General features: G+C 35.5%; 1 protein-coding gene and 1 non-coding gene across 8 annotated transcripts in view; one reads left to right on the forward strand and one right to left on the reverse strand.

The window, feature by feature from the left end:
• The window catches only part of ATP8A (ATPase phospholipid transporting 8A1), a 329156-nt gene that overhangs the window by 80365 nt on the left and 233944 nt on the right, over positions 1–14847 (forward strand). The window lies entirely within an intron of this gene.
• Positions 2476–2549, reverse strand: TRNAI-AAU (transfer RNA isoleucine (anticodon AAU)). Its single transcript has one exon. It is a non-coding gene; the product is annotated as a tRNA-Ile (tRNA).

Below are 14847 nucleotides of genomic sequence, written 5' to 3' on the forward strand. Positions count from 1 at the left end.
AATATTTTTATTTATATTAAAGCTTTTGTCATTTTTTTTAACTTTGAAAAAACTCCGAACACCATTCCTTCATTATATGTCATTCGACTGCCTAGTCCACTGCCTTCCACTCTATTCGCAACATAACCTCAAAATAAGCTGCCAAACTATATAGTAAACAATGATTTCCAGCAAGTTACTCGCCACTCGTAGCAGACTGGTGACTCTTATTTATTTATCCTCTTTGGCCAAAGACACTGGTGAGTTTTTTCGTGATAACAGCGTTACTACCTGGGCAAGAATCGCGATTTTCGGCGACATAATACTCCGGTTACAAATTTACCGGTAACGTTCAGAATCAGTCCGTAAGTCGCACACCCAAAAAGTTTTATTGCTATTTTGTATTTATTGTGATTATCGGCAACTTCTGTTTTGGAGCTTCGTAGCGTATTCACGTACGGCGGATCTTTTTAAGTAACAATTTTACATTTTATTTCAATTCTTTCCAAAAAATTGGTTTTATTTATGGAAAATTTTAAAAATTATTTTGAATATTAAAATATCAATTAAAATTATAATGTGCTCAAAATCAACAAATTCAGTGCACCACTCAATAAAGAATTTGTTTGTTGTTGTTCTAGCGATAAAGAAATTCTCCGAAGGTTTTGGGGATGATCGTACTTTGCCGGATATACATCGAACCTTCTGGTCATCCCGCCACCACCCCCTAATTTCTTAGATCTTGGGGTCGCCAGAGCCTTGGCTGCTAAGAAACAGGATTCGCCACGGGTAGGTGAGTTTGATAATTGGGTTAGAGAAGCTATAAACTGCGCTAGAAACCCCTTGAAACGGTTGCACTACACAACCCCTTCATATACATATTTCTTTGTACAACATATTAAAAGTGTTTCACATCCCAAAGACAATCAAAAGAGTTGAAGGAGGTCCACGCTTCTTTCCCCCATTGGCTTACTCTGGAAAGAGTCTTCGTATGTATCAATAAACAGTGGTTGGCCGAGCGGCTATATTTTCTATCTTTCTGCTCATGACGCAATAAAACCAGGCAGCTGATTTAAGTAGTACAACAACAAATATTTGACAGTCCTCATTTCCTCATAGTCCGGTCATTACAGTACTTTTGGTACTATTTTGCTACTTTTTAGCAATGTTATGTGCGGAAAAGAGTAAAATCGAAATCTCAGGCATTGGAAACGGAAACATGACAGAAAATTGATGAAAAAACAGAGGCAATTGGAAGAAAAAGTAGAGGACGTTGGAGTGAAGTGGGTTAAGTAAAGAGACCAAGATTAAGAGGGAGAGTGAGAGTAAAAGTAAGAATAAGGGTAATAGTTTGAGAGAAATTAGCAAAAAGAGGTTTAAAGGAAGGGTAAGAATAATATAAGGATAAGATTAAGAGTATTAGTGATAGTTAGATTTGGATAAGAGCAGGAAGAGTAAGAGGAAACGGGAAGATCTACGGAAGAATGAAAGGGATAGGGAAGTTGAATGGGCCGACTAAGGTAAACTAGAAAATGCACAGGGGAGAGGATTAAAAGGGTTAGCCAGAGAAGAGGCATGTGAATAGATAGAGAAAGTCGAAATCATGTCTGTCGGGTTTGATCATACGGCTATTTCTTATTTGTCTAAACGTTTCCAAGGTCAACCAGAGATGTTAAAGTTAAGTTTTGATAGACCGCATATTTTTTTTTGCCATCAATGAATTTATATGTCTGATTTTTTGAAGTTGGTGGTGAAGGACGGGCATTGGGTGGTTTTTGCGCAAATAATACCACGGTTGTAGTGGCTAGAAAGTAAACAATTTTCTATAAATGCAACGGCTTTGCATTTAGTGCAGAAGTCTTACCCATTCTTTGATGCAAGTAGTGGATTTCAAAAAATAATCATCTGGATAGGAGCATACTCTTTATTCGCCTAACAGAGGCTAGACATGTAGCACGAGCTGTACGAAATCATAAGAAATTCTTGATTTCAAAGAACACTTTTTTTGGACACTCCAGGTTTCGTCTCATCTATATTTTTGGAGAGACATTAAGGTCTAAATAGTGCCCGTATTACGTTTTACGATCCGTAATCGAAGCTTATTTTTAAATCACAATATCTCTGAAATGATGGATCGAATTAATGGCATACATATGTGAACTAGCGACAAATAGTACTCGTAAGATCCATAACATCTTATAATGTTTAGAAATAGTTTCACAGGGCCCGTTACACGTGTTACGATCCGTGATCGAAACTCATTTTTTATATCACAATAGCTCTTGAAAGGTGGATCGGATTAATGGCATATTTGAACTGACGGCAAATAGTGCTCGTTAGATCCATTCTTTATTATAATTTTTAAAAAAAAGTTTGACAGTTGCATAGTTATCGCTTGAGTGAAAATGGTTTACAGTAATTCATGTAAATCGTAATACGGGTCAATTTTTTGATGGCATTCCTGCGCACATTGTAATAATAATTTAAAAAAATGTTTGGCCCATGAGGGGATCGAACCCGCGACCTTCGCGTTATTAGCACGACGCTCTAACCAACTGAGCTAATGGGCCACATAACGACATTTAGTCTAAATGCGTATATCAAGCGAAATAGGAAATTCTATACTTAACAGCAAAGTTAAGTCAACTAGTATGACGAAAACATGTGCGTAGAAAGAACTTGATATAACAAAAAGCAATCTCGAAAAACACATACAATTCAAAACATATAACAAGTCCAAGGAAACCGATATGTACCTACATATTAGGGGGACTCATGTAAGCGTATAAATGCCTTATAAAGTTTGTAAACGTATAAATTTATCTAGTGCGTAAACGAACTGTCAAATTTTGTATGAAAAATCATTTACACAATTTGTATAAATTTAAGCGGACATTTCATTGTGTAAACGCGGTAAACTCAAAGGAATGCAACCTTACAGACATTACAGCACACATTTTCATCAGAAATCTCCAACATTAGCAATTCATTTACAAGAATATCTTAGTGCAGACGTTTTAGTTTTGATTTTTCACTTAATCTTGGCATTTTTTAATTTGTATAACAATCTAAAAAATTTTGTTTGGCAATAATACATCTGATAAGCAATCAAGTTTATCAAGAGTATTACTAGGTGCGTTCATATAACAGCGTGTGTAAATGGATATAATTTTACACCTTATAAGTTTATATGCTTTCATGAGTCCCCCTATTATTTAAGTATTCTGTATCTGCGCACACCCACAGACAAATACTGATTAAACGCCCATGAAATGTCCAACAATGCTGGTGGGTAGAGCTGCAAAAGTATCGATATTCGGCATACTCGATATTTTCGATATTTAAGAGGGAGGGTATCGATATATCGCGATATATATCGAATTTTTTGTTATAGTGAAAAGCTATTACTTAATTTAAAAGCAATATCAGACATTTATGTAAATATAATATATACATGTATATATTTATGTAATATTGTCTTCATAATTTCGAAACAACCATAAAACACATTCTGCAAAGTTGTCCGCGATGGTAGTTTATGCAGCGAAGCCAGGGTATATACAAAGTTACGACACCCTTTGTCATCCACTATGTGAAAAGGTCAAGCGTCTGCGGTGGCTAAACCACAGTAGGGTGCTGTCAAAAGCCTTTTTACGTGATGATGGATCTTCATATGTTTTTTCATATAAAAATTAATCTTATTTGGCGAGCTATGTGAATGTAAATTTGCAGTTGTATGCGATCGTTCTAGATGGTGAAACAAATTGGACGTATACCACTAGTTGTATAACATTTTTTGAAATAGTATTACTGATTTTGTCAAAATGGGTCCAAATGCTTGACTTTGTACTTCGTAGCTTTTTGGCAACACAATTTTCGTCTTCAAACTCAATGATGTATTCTGTTGCGTGTATATCTACATATACGAATACATGTATGAAAAAAATAACGTAACTTTCTCATTGAACTTTTGTAAGAATTTTTCAATATTCAGAGCCACCAACTTTTTAGGCATTCATCTAAAATAAACACAAATCTTACATAATGTATGTAATTTTGTTTATTCATGTTTTATTTGTCTTACCAAAGTTTTAGAAGCTGGTAATTCCTCCGCTAGAAAATAATAATAAATAGAATAAGAAATGGGAATAAAGTACTCGATATTTAGAAAAAAACATCGATAATCGCACCGCGAACCTGGTGTCGATGTATCGATATTTATATCGATACTTTTGCAGCTCTACTGGTGGGCATTGCTTCTTCCGTATGTGATATGTATTGTTGGTAAGCGCAAGCCACATACATATATGCATATGTACAGCAATGCTGATAGAAACGAAGTAAACAACTGGGAAACAACAACAGACAGGGGAAGTCGTAAATAACACAGTAAACCCCTCATAAAACGGATGATATACATATCGTAGCTCTGTTGCCAGAAAGATGAGTGTGTAAAAATTAAGCTAATATACGTCCAAAAATATCGTGAGCGATGTCAAACGACGCGTATTCACCTCGGTATTAACAATCCGAGGACGGAAAATATTTTGAGTCGTTCAAAAGATATTAACGAAAAACCCCAAAATGACACTAGACTCCTCCGAAACCGGGAGTGGAATGCAAACACTACCCTAGTTGGGTTCAACGCCTGGTTTGCGATCAAAATTAAATCCGATGAAAAGACCTTTCTGCACAATTTTTTTCCTGTGTTCACCAAAATCATCAAAATTATAAACAACCACATAAAAATCTGCAATTATCTGCTGACTGAGCTATAATTTTACCGTGTTTTTAACTTTTAGTTTTTTTAAATTTTTTTTTTGTTGTTGTTGTTGTTGTAACGATAGAGACACTCCCCGAAGGTTTTTGGGGAGTGTTACCGATGTTGATGGTTCTTTGCCGAATATAGATCCGGTACGTTCTGGTAACAACATCAGGTACTAGCCCGACCATCTTGGGAACGTTTTAATATAATCACATTGAACCTTCTAGGCCATCCCGCCCCACTCCCTAATGCCATAGCGAACTTGGGGTTGCCAGAGCCTAGACTGCTAAATATGTGTATGATACATGCATACTTGTAACAGGATTCGCCCCGCGTAGGTGAGGTTGACAATTAGGTTGTGGAAGGTGTAAAGTGCGCTTATCAACCCGCTGAATTCCAATTTTTTAGTTTAATATTTTTTCATTCGACAGTCCTGAAAGTTGTTCTCCTTGTTTCCGTATCTTTTTCGTCAATCTCCGTTTTTTAGATTCAAGTGTTTTTTTTTGTTTCTACCAGTAATGAATTATTAAACTACCAACCCTACCAGAGGTCCAATAGAACAGGGAAGGTTTAGCCTGGTGCTCTGGGGCCAAATCGTAACATCCGTGATCGTATAACTCGTCACGAAAAAATATGATTTTCGTTTTATGACATACGTGAACGTACTACTTCGATCGTAATTTTGTATTGCAACATACATGACGAGTGACTGAACGTACACGTTTTGTTACACTTTCATTCGCACACAAACTGGCGATCGTATACACACGAATTTCATTTAAATGTAAAAAAAAATTGTTAAAATAGATGAATAAGTAAAATATAATAACAAATTTCAAACCGTTATTATTAACAAAGGTCGAAATCAAACAAGCTTAATCCAAGCGAAAAGGAAATATTGGCGGAATTCATGGCGACCCACCCAGTTTGGTATTGGCTTGCTTCAAATTTAACTTCTCCAGAAGGTAACGAAAAACTTCTAAAGTTGAGCGCAATCTCTTCAAGAAACTGAAATAATATTTTATTACAAAGATATAATACATAAATGATATTCTTGCGCTTTGTTCGATAAATCCAAAGGGTTACTGCACTCTCTTAATCGCTTTTGGACTATCTTTTCATCGCCTTCGCTATTGCTGGAGTTCAAACAAAGCAATAAAATTTGATCCATCGCAGTTATTTACTTTATTATTTATATTTTGGCAACCAATTTGCCAGTTCAAAATCTATTGTGAGCTAAAAATACAATCCAACCTAGTGTGGCTCGTAGAATTTATTGTGAATTGAAAAATTACGGGTTCGAATGCCACTCCCGGGAGAAAAGCCTTTGAAGAGATTTACAAGGTATAATCGAAACAGCTGTCGCTTTGTCCGTCCTGATGTCACGTTCTTTAAATTTTTCCCAAATTATTAAATAAAAAATAAATTACGTTCCGTTTGCTATCGGATGTTATAGTCCCATTTTGTTTATACGTTTGACGTATCACGTAATTTTCTTCCGTATAGTTGCCAATCCGTGATCGCATGTTACGATTCGGGCCCTGAGTTTGACGCTTGCGACATGACATTTTTAAGCACCTTGTGCCATTCATCCCTCGGCATGTTCCTCACTTAGTTTTTGATTAAGTGGCATAAAATTGAATGACAATTTAGCGCTCAGAGTTTAATAAAATATGAATATTAGCATAATAAGGAAATCAGAGGATAATGGAATACCTTATTAAATTTTTTGTATTGTCATAGGTCCTTGCTACATGTGCAAATCTTCTGATTAATCAAACTTCTGGAAATTGATGAAAATTATTTTGTGGAAATGCAAAGATACATGGATGGAATTTTAATTCAAAATTTAAAACCATTCATCCATTGGTTTTAGCAATTTTTTTTTAACTTTTTGAACTAAATTGAAAACCTCTCAACTTACTAATGTGTTTTTTAAATTTTTTTGGGATTATATATTAAACTTAACTGAAAGATAGGTCTTAAATCTCAACTACTTTAAAAATGGACTGAAAAGTTTAAAATCAGACACTTCTGGGCCTAAAACAACACCAAAAAGTTTAAACTTGGCAAATTTACATCCTAAGCTGACGAAATAGCAATAAAAAATTTTATAGAAATTCGTACACGTATGAAGTTGATGCCGTCCCGTCATATGAGAGTTATCTGTAGTTATTTCTTTCGATTTGCTTTCTGAGGCTAAGCAAATGAGTGCCCGCCAAATCGCGTCATTTAGCTCTGTAGTCAAGAGAAAATGAAATCGTGGAGAGTAGCATACTCTGACTGGCTGTTCGCCTGGTATTTTCGCTTAGCATTTCTTGCTCTTTTTTGCTAGCTTGCAAGCGATGCATACCGAGCGTTGAAAGCGTAGCAAACTGGTATAACAAATGCAGACCTTTTAAGGGAATTTGTGCCATAGAAGCAACAAGCTGAGTTTAATAGTATGAATTCAGAAAAAGAGTATTTATTTAACACGGGTTATTTATTATTTTTGAATGCGCAAAATTTTTGTTTTATATTATTTATTTTCACGTCAAGCTTTCCATTCGAGTAAAAAGTAGTTACTCGTGATTTCGAATTGAAGTCGCTTTTGTAGCAGTAAACCATAATAAGCAGATGGTGTAGCTGACTGAACGGAAGTGCGCTTGAAGTTTTTACCTTAAATGCTTGCACAGCAACGCTTATGTGATTGTCTTAGGTAAGTAAAAATTTAGTTTGCTTAAAGCACTCTTCTTTTAAATGCTTAGAATAGCATTCTTGATTTTCATTGATGTGCCGTTATTTGTGCACTTTTTACTAAGAGAATTTTTACAACAGTTCGTTTGTTATTATCAAGGTTACTGTAAACAAGTAAGGAAGATTAAGTTCGTGTACCCGAACATTACATACTCAGTTGAGAGCTATGGTGACAACATAAGGGAAAATAACCATGTAGGAAAATGAACCGAAGGAAACCCTGGAATGTGTTTGTATGAAATGTGTATCAAATGAAAGGCATTAAAGAGTATTTTATGAGGGAGTGGACCATAGTTCTATAGGTGGACGCCATTTAGGGATATCGCCATAAAGGTGGATCAGGGTTGACTCTAGGATTTGTTTGTACGATATGGGTATCAAATGAAAGGTGTTAATGAGTATTTTAAAAGGGAGTAATCCTTAGTTCCATAGGTGGACGCCGTTTCGAGATATCTCCATAAAGGTGGACCAGGGGTGCCCTAGAATTTGTTCTACAATATGGGTATCAAACGAAAGGTGTTAATGAGTATTTTAAAAGGGAGTGGGCCTTAGTTCTATAGGTGGACGCCGTCTCGAAATATCGCCATAAAGGTGGACCAGGGGTGACTCTAGAATGTGTTTGTACGATATGGGTATCAAATTTAAGGTATTAATGAGGGGTTTAAAAGTGAGTGGTGGTAGTTGTATAGGTGGTCGCCTTTTCGAGATATCGCCATTAAGGTGGACCAGGGGTAACTCTAGAATACGTTTGTATAATATGGGTATCAAACGAAAGGTGTTAATGAGTATTTTAAAAGGGAGTGGGCTTTAGTTCTATAGGTGGACGCCTTTTCGAGGTGTCGCAATAAAGGTGGACCAGGAGTGACTTTAGACTTTGTTTGTACGATATGGGTATCAAATGAAAGGTGTTAATGAGTATTTTTAAAAGGGAGTGGGCCCTCGTTTTATAGGTGGTCGCCTTTTCGAGATATCACCATAAAGGTGGATCAGGGGTGACTCTAGAATATTTTTGTACGATATGGGTATCAAATGAAAGGTGTTAATGAGTATTTTAAAAGGGTGTGGGGCTTAGTTCTATAGGTGGACGCCTTTTCGAGATATCGCCATAAAGGTGGACCAGGGGTGACTCTAGAATGTGTTTCTACGATATTGGTATCAAATTAAAGGTATTAATGAGAGCTTTAAAAGGGAGTGGTGGTAGTTGTATATGTGAAGGCGTTTTCCAGATATCGACCAAAATGTGGACCAGGGTGACCCAGAACATCATCTGTTGGATACCGCTAATTTATTTATATATGTAATACCTGCCAAGATTTCAAGGGTTCTTTATTTCGCCCTGCAGAACTTTTTCATTTTCTTCTACTTAATATGGTAGGTGTCACAACCATTTTACAAACTTTTTTCTAAAGTTATATTTCGCGTCAATAAACCAATCCAATTACCATGTTTCATCCCTCTTTTCGTATTTGGTATAGAATTATGACATTTTTTTCATTTTTCGTAATTTTCGATATCGAAAAAGTGGGCGTGGTTACGGTCCGATTTCGTTAATTTTAAATAGCGATCTGAGATGAGTACCCAGGAACCTACGTACAAAATTTCATCAAGATACCTCAAAATTTACTCAAGTTATCGTGTTAACTGCCATGCGGAAGGACAGGGGGACGACTGTGTATAAAAACTGGGCGTGGCATCAACCGATTTGCCCATTTTCACAGAAAACAGTTAACGTCATAAAATCTATGCCCCTACCAAATTTCAAAAGGATTGGTTAATTTTTGTTCGACTTATGGCGTTAAAAGTATCCTAGACAAATTAAATGAAAAAGGGCGGAGCCACGCCCATTTTGAAATTTTCTTTTATTTTTGTATTTTGTTGCACCATATCATTACTGGAGTTGAATGTTGACATAATTTTACTTATATACTGTAAAGATATTAAATTTTTAGTTAAAATTTTACTTTAAACAATTTTTTTTTTTAAAAGTGGGCGTGGTCCTTCTCCGATTTTGCTAATTTTTATTAAGCGTACATATAGTAATAGGAGTAACGTTCCTGCCAAATTTCATCATGATATCTTCAACGACTGCCAAATTACAGCTTGCAAAAGTTTTAAATTACCTTCTTTTAAAAGTGGGCGGTGCCACGCCCATTGTCCAAAATTTTACTAATTTTCTATTCTGCCTCATAAGTTCAACTCATCTACCAAGTTTCGTCGCTTTAGCTGTCTTTTGTAATGAATTATCGCACTTTTTCGGTTTTTCGAAATTTTCGATATCGAAAAAGTGGGCGTGGTTATAGTCCGATATCGTTCATTTTAAATAGCGATCTGAGATGAGTGCTCAGGAACCTACCTACCAAATTTCATCAAGATACCTCAAAATTTACTCAAGTTTTCGTGTTAACGGACGGACGGACGGACGGACATGGCTCAATCAAATTTTTTTTCGATCCTGATTGTTTTGATATATGGAAGTCTATATCTATCTCGATTCCTTTATATATGTACAACCAACCGTTATCCAATCAAACTTAATATACTCTGTGAGCTCTGCTCAACTGAGTATAAAAATCAAGAGATTCTGAGCAATTCGAAATTTATACTATTGAATATTTATCGTAGAGAAAAATTTGTATTTAACTTACTTTTTAAAAAAGAAATTTTATTTAGTACTCGTATTTATATTTATTTACATCAATGGACTGAATGTGTTTACGTAGGTATTAAATTTAATTGGAGCTTAACCGTTCAAACTGGCGCCAACTGAAAACACCAAGGGAATTTAAATCGTTTTCCACCTGGTTCTTCCAGCGACGTGTGTGCGCCCTCCTCCTCTGCTTCCATAGGCGGGATCCTATAGGAATACTTTTTTTCTCGGAGCATCATCTTTCATTAGCATAGCATGCATGACCCAGGCAGCGTAGCCGCTGTGTTTTAATAAAGTTCGTACAGCTCATCAATAAATATTCGTCGGTACTTGCCGTGCCCGACGCGTAGACGCTCATACATCTTTCGAAGAACTGTTCTCTCGAACACTCCTAGAACCGCATCATCTGATGTTGTCATGGTCCATGCTGCGGCACCATATAGCAAGCTGGGGTGATACTTAACTTGTAAAGCATGATCTTAATTTCTCCAGATAGGACTTAATTTTATTAGTGTTAGTTGGCGTAGTGATTCTTTGCTGAATGTGTTTAGGATTAACAAAAAAATAAGCGTTTAGATAATAATGCCCTCCTCAGGCGCGGATCTACGAGAAATTTTATTTTTCAAATACTTTACAAAACAAAAATGAAATATCCAAAGAAAACAAATATTCAAATGTTCAATACTTAATTTTGGCATTTCACGATGCACGGAAATTTATACATGAATACCGCTTTTATAAAAATAAAACAAAAATTTAGGAAACTTTTTGATACCATTTCCCCGTTACTACTAATTTTATTGATCTTGATTTTTTAAGCGCAGGTTTATAGACCTAGTGGTAATACAAGTTTTGGCGAGTCGCCCATTTTTTCAGCTACTCGCAAATAATTATAGTCATCATATTTGTTTATTTTGCTTACAGCTGGAATCGCTGTTCCATGATTTTATATGTCCAGGCTAAGTTATTGTTTTGTGATTTTTATTTTTCGATCATATATTTGATACTTTTTCACATCTTTCAAGCAAATCCATTAAAACAAAAGATTTGAGAGATGAAATTGATTAAAACTATGAGGACTGTGATTTTAATTGGGCTTAGTATGTTTTTAATTGATCTTAAAGTTGCTTTTAATTAACTTTTAAAATTCGACATATTTTCATTCATTTAGCGATATCCATCTTTTAGAGAGCGTATCATTCAAATATCTATCCATATCAAAACTATAAATTTTGTAATTAAAACAGATGTTTAAGATCTACAAGGCGGCCCACAGCCCCATATAATTTGACATGGTAATTTCACCAGCTGGTAAAGTTCTGAAAATTTACCACAGAGTAAAGTTTTGTATTCGGTTTTGCTTAAAAATTACAGATACCAGATTTTAGAGGAGATGGAATTGCTGTTGGAATATTAGAGGGAAAAGTTCTTCGGAAGATTTGTGGTCCTTTGTGATAATAACAGTGTGTATCGCAGTAGGTTTATTGATGAGCTTTATGTAGACATACTTATCGTGTAAGGATTAATAGCCAGAGCAGGGCTATTCAAAACTGAAAGTGCACCTGTATTAGTGAAAGCGCAATCGTCGCTGTGATCGTGCGGGTGAATTGATTTTTTATTTAGTCGCTTACTAGCAAGCAACGAGCTAACAACAAGCATATATACCACGCATAATTTTTCATACATATTTTGATACCGATCAGCCGGATATTGCTACACCAAGTGCCAAGCGACGACTAACTCAATTAACGACGTCAGAGCGAATCATATGCGTGTGAATTGAGAGGGCACAATTGTGCTATGAAATGAATAGCCCTGGCCTAGAGGTTTCGCTGGCTTGAACTTGCTTAGCGCTCTCAATAGGCGTCATTCATAGCGATTAAGAGATAACTAGCGGGTCTTGTTGAATTAGCCTTTACACAAGTTGATTTCCGGGTCTATTTTTACTTTCTTACTGCTTCATGTTTGTCCGCAAAAGGTGGAGAGTCTTGTAATCAATTTTTGAGAAACTCCCCGTGGAGGTATAGTCTTGAAACTTGGAGATAAAAAATATAAATAAATGCCGAAGGGCGACCCTCCTTAAAAAAACTTTTTTCTAACTATATATGTATACTTGTTTCTAAAATTTTGATGTTGTTTTTTTGTCTAGGGCGTGAGCCGGGGATCCTCGGTGTGGTAGGCGAAGCACGCTACCACCACACCACGGCGGCCGCGATAGTGCAGGGATCGACATACATATTTAGAGATCTTGCGAAAATCAATAAAGAGCATGTGAAATTCTGCGATCGATTTTTGTAACTTCTCATTGAGCTAGAAACTTGAAGCCTTAAGGCTCCATTACTGATACTTAGCATAGACTTGACTTGATTTACAGTTCTGTTAAATGAACATTGCATGTTACTGATTACTCAAAACTTAGCAACACTTAACTTGACTTAAAAGTCTGTTGAATTTTGATTTTCTATATAAGTTCTAAGTGACGTTTATATTTTGAGATTCCATTTGCTTGTTTCCATTTCATTTTGACATTTTGTCATACAAATTGACATTTATTGATTATGATGCCAGATTGTATGCGCTAAGTGGAGTATAATCGTGGCTAAGTTGCCAAGTTTACGCCAAGTCAAGTCAAGCCTATGCTAAGTATCAGTAATGGAGCCTTTACACTTAGATCAGGGGCCCTATTCGCTAACTGTGAGCTGTAAAGTGTACACAAGAAATTGTGTAAACTTTGAAATTCTGATTCTGTAAAGCAAAACTGTGAACAAAAAAACTCACTGATAAAAACTTCGTGAGTTTTCTTGGCAGCCAGTGTACACTATTCTGACATTCAAAACTCATACGCACTCTTGCAGAATGACTTTTTTGTTTTCATGGCGTTTGATGAATATTTTCTCACTGACATAAGACTTTTACATTCAGCGCTCATTCAGCGGAACAATGTATACAATAATTTACAAAATCGCATGAAAATTTAAAGTGTAAACTGAGTGTGCAAATGAGTTTTCAATGAGTGTACATTTTTCAGTTTTTCACAGTTAGGGAATTGACCCCCAGGGAAGCGTGACAATGGGACAAAATTTCCGCTATTTTTGAGACTATTATGAAAATTGTGCGGATGGGAAACTGGAAAATACTTTTCAGCATAAGCAATTGCACTTCACTTGACTATTCTGAAGTACAATTTACAGTTTCTAAATTGAAATTGACTTTTTTTAAAATACATACATATAACGTTTTCTGAAGTACATTTGACTATTCTGAAGTCCAATTTATAGTTTCTGAATTACAAATAATAATTCTAACGTATATTTTACGATTTCTTAACAACATTTCATAGTTTCTGAAGTACACTTGAAAAAGGTGTAACTTTTTTACTCTATAAGGCATTCAATAAAGCAATAATAAGATAATTAAGAATTTGTATTTTGCATGACATACTGGGGTTTAAAAAACACTTATTAAATGCAGAAAACTTGACTAATTACTTCATTTGCCCTGCTTTTGTTTTCGAAATTTTGATATTTCACTAAACGCTTTGGGTTTTTTAAATTAGGTACTTCCTATTCTCCTCTTAAATACGGCACGAAAAATGTTTTGTTATTTTAACCGTAATCAACAGGCAGTAGATGGACACAGGGTATAGGTTACGTTTCGTGGTAGCTGCCCTGATAGGGGAAATTCACTTGGACAACATAAATAAATGTTCGTTGTATACATAAAAAATACAATAAAATAGAATAAAGTAACGGTGACGTAGATAAAGCTACTTAGATAATAGTTGGGTAACAACGATAAAGTTACGAATGATACCGATCTCAACCTTGGATAAATCCTCAGGAGATCAAAGTGAGTCGCGACCGAAGTACCTTCGCCTTGTTCTGGCAAAAGCTGGACAATCAAGCATAAAGTGATGTTATGATTTCACCTCATCATCCTCAATACAGTTGCAGCATGATGGATTTTGCAGTATATTGAGACGTACCGCATGGTTACCCATGGGACACAGGGTATAAGGGTGATTATATTGCTTTTATATCTGTATCACGACTTTGAGTATTATCCATGGCCGAACCATACAAGCATGGTGACATACCTACATACACACACAAATCATACGGCGTCCGAAGTTGAAGTGTCAAATCATATTAAAAAGTACTAATCAGCTGATTTCCGGCGGTCACCTGTCCCTTGTCCCGCCATGGTATCATCACAACGGTTACCTCTTCGCACCTTGTTTTGTACATACATACCTGCTATTATTTGTCTTGCTTATTACTCATTGCTTACGCTTACTTAAGAGCATAACAAGCGATTGTTGTTGTTATTGTTAAAATATTTACTCTACAATTTTGTATAGCCATAAATAAACATACATACATATTTTTATTTTCCCTTGCTTGGTCATGTATTAAAATTTTTTTCATGCACGTATTCAATTTGCAGTCTCAATCGGATCTCTTTGAAATGAATGCAACTCTGTATTTACTACTTAATTTGCTAGTGAATTGCTTTGTCGTTGAAACCTCTTCGTTTATACAATTATTACCTCAATGAATGTTATTTATCTCTTAATGATTTCGACTCCCTTTCATTATTTTTGTGGGTCAACTGAAAATTTTCTGTAAAATACTTTGATTGTTTATACATAGTTGTTGTATAATTAGTAGTATTCAATTTTATTAAGTCCGAATCTTTCAAAAGATAATTGAATACAATT

Source organism: Eurosta solidaginis, chromosome 3 (assembly GCF_040869045.1).
Source record: "Eurosta solidaginis isolate ZX-2024a chromosome 3, ASM4086904v1, whole genome shotgun sequence".
NCBI classification, from domain to species: domain Eukaryota; kingdom Metazoa; phylum Arthropoda; class Insecta; order Diptera; family Tephritidae; genus Eurosta; species Eurosta solidaginis.